This window comes from Tinamus guttatus, unplaced genomic scaffold (genome assembly GCF_059628265.1).
Source record: "Tinamus guttatus ecotype Peru unplaced genomic scaffold, ASM5962826v1 Tinamus_guttatus_pri_ptg000899l, whole genome shotgun sequence".
NCBI lineage: Eukaryota > Metazoa > Chordata > Aves > Tinamiformes > Tinamidae > Tinamus > Tinamus guttatus.
Genome location: NW_028289433.1, coordinates 166,255 through 172,285, shown reverse-complemented (window position 1 = coordinate 172,285; position 6,031 = coordinate 166,255).

The window sequence follows — 6,031 nt, the reverse complement described above, 5'->3', positions numbered from 1 at the left end:
GAGAAGGCCCAGGATGAGGCACGGCAGCAACAAGAAGCTTTGGCGATTCAGGTGGCAGACCTGCGGCTAGCGCTGCAACGTGCAGAACAACAAGTAGCAAGAAGAGAGGACTACTTACGGCAGGAAATCAGTGAACTACAACAGAGACTGCAAGAAGAGGAGAGTCGGAACCAAGAACTGAGCCAAAGTGTTACATCTGCTACACGGCCACTGCTTCGGCAGATAGAAAATTTGCAAGCCATGCTGGAAGAGCAAACCTCCTTGTGGGAAAAATTGGAAAAGAATCTTTCTAACAGACTTGGTGAATCTCAAGCCCTTTTGGCAGCAGCTGCCGAAAGAGAACGGGCTGCAACAGAAGAACTTCTTTCTACTAAAGTTCAGATGTCTTCTACTGAATCCCAGAATAGTCTTTTAAGGGAAGAAAATGCTCGTCTCCAGGCTCAACTAGAAGGGGAGAGAAACAGACTGAAGAAAATGGAAACTGAGAACAGTAGATACGAGGTTGAACTGGAAGGTCTCAAAGTTGAGTATGCAAAAACCCTTGAGGAGGCAAGAGGGGAAAAGGAATGGTGTAACGGAAATGTTACCCACAATATGGGAACTATCCGGCCTAGGAAGCTTCCCACCGGGTGGTTTTTGATATGTTGGAACTGAGCTTGGGCTGGCATTCCGTCCCAGCCTATGGGTGGGCCTTGCACATTTGGTCGCCTTGGTATGATTTGGCCACACGGCCCTCCAGGGAACAGCAAGACCCTGTTAAGGTGATCAAAAAAAGCAGCAAACTGTTTTAGCTCAGAATGTGAGGATAGCGTTGATCTCTGGAGCACTTGGGGGTCTTCGTCCCTGGGGTATCAGCCGCGCGGGCACACTGAAATATTGAGCTCCTTGCCTGCTAGGCCTTGAAACAAGTGAATGCAACCAGTATGGTGCTTAGTGAGTTCTCAGATGATTTAACCCAGGTACAAGACGCTGTACTGCAAAACTGTGCCACTATTGATTTCCTGCTTCTTGCTCATGGACATGGGTGTCATGGACGGAATGTGCTGCATGGACTTGCAAGATCACTCGACAACTCGGCGATACATCGACAACTCCACGACTTGACCAAGCACACAGAGAAAGTAACAAAGGATGTGGGATTTTTTGGTCTAGACGGACTAACGGACTGGTTAGGAATCAGGAGATGGATAAAATATTGCTTGTACCTGTTTGCGCGCTTTAATGTCACGTTTGTTAACTGCTTTTTCACGCAATCCGAATCTGACACCTCAAGGCTGGCTTGCTTCCCGGGTTCACCTAATCTAAAGAAAAAGGGGGAATTGTAGGGGAATGGTTAGAGAGTCGCGGACATGGCTGCCCAGCAGGCCTGCTCAATTCCAGCCTTCAGGTTTCAATGAAAGAACAAAGGGACTGCTAACTAGGAGATAAGGAAGTAGACCAAGGTCAGAGGGAATAAAAGAGCTGTTGAACTAAAAGGATGAGCTAAACAAGTAAGGGGGGCTGTAAGGGTCTTAGTTAGATCATTGTCTACCAATTAGGAGCCTGTGTAATTACATCACTAACTGCTAGAATCATATAAATGTACTGCATGTAAGCTAATAAACGAAGTCAATTCCAGCTTCTATGAAGTTGTTGTCTGGCATTCCTGACCTGCTCCAAGCTGCAACATATCAGGTGCTCAGGCAGAAAGGACCTCAGAGTATGAACAGCAGCCATGGCCCTGCTGCTGGCATGTCACGTTCTCACACAGAAGGGACCCTGCCATTGGTCCCAGGAACATGGGCAAGGTTGTTCTCCAGGGTGTGCTTGCTCCTGCAGTGCTTTCCCAGGAGAGGGTCTAGGGAAGAGCAGTGCCCTGGCCCCAGACACAAATCACCACCTGTGGAGGTCAGCCTGAGGTCAGCCTAAGGTCAGTAGCAAAGAATGTCCCCTCGGCAGATGGGGGGCTGAGCAGGAGAGGCGGGAGCTGCAGCCACTTGGCCAGCACATGATCAAGGAGCTCACTAGACAGCCTCACGTGTGATCAGCGTGTGATCATCTGGTTGATGGGTCGGTTGGGTTTGGGGCTTAACGTGCTGCCAGGCAGGGCGGGGGCTGTCTCTGGGGTCAGGAGATCTATAAATTGTGTTTAAATAAAGGTCTTTGGTTTCACAACACCAAAAACCATGGTTGCTTCAGACACTGCAAATAGCATCCGAAGCTGGGACAAGAACACAGGGGTAGTTCACAAAGCCTGAACCCGGCAGCACAGCCCAGCGAAACCAGGAACAGAGCAGGAAGAACTCCGGTGTGCACCCATCGCCGAATTAGAGGACAGCATCCTGGGAACCACGGGAGGCAGAATGTCTCAAGGGCAGAAACACAGCCTGGATGCACTGCAGCGCGTGGTGCACAAAGAGAACCGGCAGGTTTCCAGGAAGGATTTAGTCACTCTACTAGAGTGGATTCGGGAGAAGGTACCTACTTTCCCGAAGGAAGGCACACTCTAGCGAGAGGTGTAGGAAGAACTCGGAAAGCGCCTTAAGGAGGCGATGGTGGATGGTGATACAGCTGCAGTAAAACATGTGAGCATCTGGTGGCAGATCATGGTCGCCTTGAAAACGGCCTGGGATCTTCAGGGGGACAAAAGGAATCAGCTACGTGCAGCAGCACCATCAGCACCACCGTATGGGGGGGCGGCTGATCCTCTGTGCGACCATCCGTTCGACCCAGGCCTCAGGGACCCGGAGAAGGAACCTGATTTACAGTCCCAGACCCACATAACGAGGTTACAAAAGGGGATCGAGGGTCGAATCGCTGGAAATGTTTAGCAGAGAGGCAGTTCAGTGGGGGAACTTAGAAATATTAACAGCTATGCCGGTCATGTATGCATCGGTGGTGCATTTCACTGAGAAAAACCAAATCCCGCCTTAAAAGGAAGAGGAAGGGAAGTGTTTTCAATGCGGAGAGAATGGCCATCTCAAGAAAAACTGCCCCAAAGGCCGGGAGGCGGAGGCAAGCCAGCTCCAGCTCGCTTATTCACCTGCTGTATGGGTCATTGACAGATCCACTTCGAGTGCTGGAATGGATCATTTTACCTCATGGACAGCCAAAAAGAAATTATCGCCGCAACAGAAGAATATGCACAGTTAATTCAGAAAGCAACAATGCGCTTAAGAATATTAGACAGCAGCGATCCAAGATTCATTTATCTTCCTGCAACCAAGGAAAATTTGCAATGGTCATTAGCAGAACATTTAATCATGCAGGTGGCTTTAGCAGAGTTTGCAGGACAGATGAACATTCACTATCCCCTGCATAGGTTATGGTCAGAACTTCCTAACATTCCCTTATTAGCAAGGTCTCTTTGGCAGCAAACTCCCCTTTCAGGTGTTGCTGTCTTCACAGATGGATCAGGACAAACTAAAAAGGCTGCCACTGCCTGGAAAATGTCAGTGGACGCAGAGTGGCAAACTGAGGTTCAAGCCAAAGTACCAGGCTCCACACAGCTGGTGGACTGGTAGCTGCAACCATGGCTTTTTAAAAATTCACAACTCTAAATCTTAATGTTGGAACAGATTCCTTAAATGTCGAAGGCCTGGTGAAGCGCTTGGAGGGAGCTACACTTTGAGAGGTTGCCAATCCTTTGCTGATGGCCCAATTGTGAAATTTATGGACTTTGTTAAATCGCTGAGCCAATCCCTGCTTTATTACTCACGCATGGTCACATACTGGGGAGAAAAGTCGAGATGTGTGTAAGCACTGGTTAAGATGTTTTGCGGTCATGGATGTTCCAAAAACGATAAAAACAGACAATGGGCCTGCAAACCCAAGACTTCCTTAAACAATGGGGCATTCAACATATCTTCGATATTCCTCATTCTCCTACTGGGTAGGCAGTTATTGAACATTTGCACCAGAACCTAACAAATATGTTAATTAAACAGAGAGGGGGAGCTCAGAGAGATGGCCCCCAAGAAAGATTGGATAAAGCATTATATGTATTTAATTTTTTAAATCGTAACATAGCAGGTGAGAGATGAGTTGTTATTCAACACTTTGGCCAAGAGTCAGAAAGTTTACAGCCAAGATCCCAAGTTACCATAAAAGATCTAGTTACAGGGAAGTGAGAAGGTCCAAAAGACTTAGTAACTTGGGGAAGGGTTTATGCTTTTGTTTTGACACACGGGAAACCAAGACGGGTCCCTTCACGATGTGTATGGCCCTGGCTTTCCTCAGCAGCTGTGCAGCCTTTGTCCCAGACTGGGTCAAACCGCCAAGAAACATATGGGTAACGTTAGCCATGTCAACAACAGACAATCCCTTTCAAACATGTTTAATAGGAGTATTTTCTTGGTTAAGACAGTTTGAGCTTTGGAAAACGCAAATTGTAAAGTTTTTGATTATTGAGTTAATTGTATTTTGCTTGTTTTTAATTGTCTACCTTGTCTGTTATCATGTGTACAATGGTTAATTGATTGATCAATCAATCAAGTGATGACTGCTCAAATAAAAACTAAATAAGGAAGGGGGAGATGTGGAGGTCAGCCTAAGGTCAGTAGCAAAGAATGTCTTGTGGGCAGGTGGGGGGCTGAGCAGGAAATGCGGGAGCTGCAGCCCCATGGCCAGTGCATGATCAAGAAGCTCCTTGGACGGCCTCGTGCATGACCAGTGCGTGATCATCTGGTTGATTGGTTTGTGGGGTTTCTGGGTTCCACGTGCTGCCAGGCAGGGTGGAGGCTGTCTCTGGGGTCAGAAGCTCTATAAATTGTGTTTAAATAAAGGTCTTTGGTTTCACAACACCGAAGACCATGATTGATTCAGACACTGCAAATGGCACCCGAAGCTGGGGCAAGAACACAGGGGAAGCTCACAAAGCCCGAACCCGGCAGCACAGCACAGCTGAACCAGGAACAGAGCAGGAAGAACTCCGGTGTGCACCCATCGCCTAATTAGAGGACAGCAGCGTGGGAACCACGGGAGGCGGAAGTCTGTGAATCCTTCATACGCTGCAGATTTTCCATTGTCCATCTTTTCTCTGCTGCCTCCCATGCAATTAATGTGGCCTTCCAAGAAAATCCTGCTGCTCTGTGCCCTCCACAAAGTATTTGTGCACAGCATGAAGATCTCTCCTGGCCTTCTCTGGTCTAGGCTGAACAAACATCCCTCTTCCAGGTCTCCTTACCTGTCCCATGCTCCAGCCCCTGACCAACTTGTTGTCCCTGTGCTGAACTCCCTCCTGTTTGTTTGTTTCCTTGCAGAACTGGAGAGCCCAAATGGGATCTGGTATAGAGGCATGGTGTCCACTGTGCCAAAAAGAGTGATAGAACACGCATGTGGCCCCACTGGCCATGCTCTCCCAAGTAAAAATCCGTGAGGATGGCGAAACTATGGCACAGGGACCCAAAAGGCCTCCCCTTGCTGACCACTAAGGCACTGAGATGAGATGTGGGTGCCCTTGGCCACCACCAGGACATACTCCTGGGAGTCTCTATGGCAACGGCCGGGGCTTTGTGATGAGGGTGGCATCATGTCCCCAAGGCCATTGTGATGGGGCAGTGCCCATGGCAACCAAGGCTGTGTTGGGCCAGAGCACCACCCTCAGGGTCGCACTCTGAGGAGAGCAGCTCCAGCAGAAGGAGCAGCTCGCGTTGGTCCCCAGAGCAGCAAGTCCCTGGGTGCAGCGAGTGCCCTGGAGATGGAGAAGGAGAAGCAGGCAAACGCCTGCTCCCAGCCCAGCAATGGGCGTCCTGCCAGGAGCAAGTGCACAAGGAAGGTGAGTGCTGGGGCTAGAGGGGGAGGCCGGCAGCAGGGATGGGAGCTGCATGGAGAGCACAAGCATGGGGGGCCAAGCCAGCCAGGTGTGACCTCCTCTGGCCAGGGGCTGCTTCTTGCTGGCTGTCAAAGCATGACTGGGATGTTCCAAAGCCCATATGGATCCTGGGAGCCCTGTGCAGAGGGTCAGAGACCCTCTTTGAATCACTTGTAGCTGGGCTGTGCTCGACCATGAGCTTCCCTTCCACATGGGGCTGGGACTTCCCATCCCGCAGGG